We start from the raw sequence: 972 nt of genomic DNA, 5'->3' as shown, positions 1-972 counted from the left end.
AAACAAATGGGACTACATCAAAATAAAAAGCTTCTGCACAGCAAAAGAAACCATCAACAAAACAACAAGAAAGCCCACTCCATGGGAGAACATATTTGCCAATGTTATCTCCAATAAGGGTTTAATCTCCAACATTTATAGGGAACTCATACAACTTAACAAAAGAAAGATAAACAATACAATAAAAAAATGGGCAAAGGACTTAAATAGACACTTTTCAAAAGAGGACATTCAGAAAGCCAAGAGAAATATGAAAACATGCTCAAAGTCACTAATCATCCAAGAGATGCAAATCAACACAACAATGCGGTACCACCTCACACCTGTCAGCATGGCTATCATCAACAAATCAACAAACGACAAGTGCTGGCGAGGATGTGGAGAAAAAGAAACCCTCCTGCACTGCTCTTGGGAATGCAGACTGGTGCAGCCGCTGTGGAAAGCAGTATGGCGTTTCCTCAAGAATTTAAAAATGGAACTGCCATTTGACCCAGTGATACCACTTCTAGGAATATATCCCAAGAAAACAGAAAAACCAATCAGAAAGGATATATGCACCCCTATTTTCATAGCAGCACAATTTACAATAGCTAAGATTAAGAAACAGCCTAAATGCCCATCAGCAGATGAGTGGATTATAAAATTGTGGTACATCTACACAATGGTATACTATGCTGCTATAAAAAAGAAGGAATTCTTACCATTTGCAACAGCATGGATGGAACTGGAGAGCATTATGCTAAGTGAAATAAGCCAGTCAATGAAAGAAAAATACCACATGATCTCACTCATTTATGGATAAAAAAGACCATTATAAACTGATGAACAAAAATAGATACAGAGGCAGAGCAGCATCGAACAGACTGTCAAACTACAGCAGGAAGGCCAGTGAAGGTTGCGGGGGAGGGGGTAAGAGATCAACCAAAGAACTTGTATGCATGCATATAAGCATAACCAATGGACACAAGACAC

The sequence above is a fragment of the Myotis brandtii genome, unplaced genomic scaffold (assembly GCF_000412655.1).
Source record: "Myotis brandtii unplaced genomic scaffold, ASM41265v1 scaffold195, whole genome shotgun sequence".
Lineage (NCBI taxonomy): Eukaryota > Metazoa > Chordata > Mammalia > Chiroptera > Vespertilionidae > Myotis > Myotis brandtii.
This window is presented reverse-complemented; position numbering follows the sequence as displayed.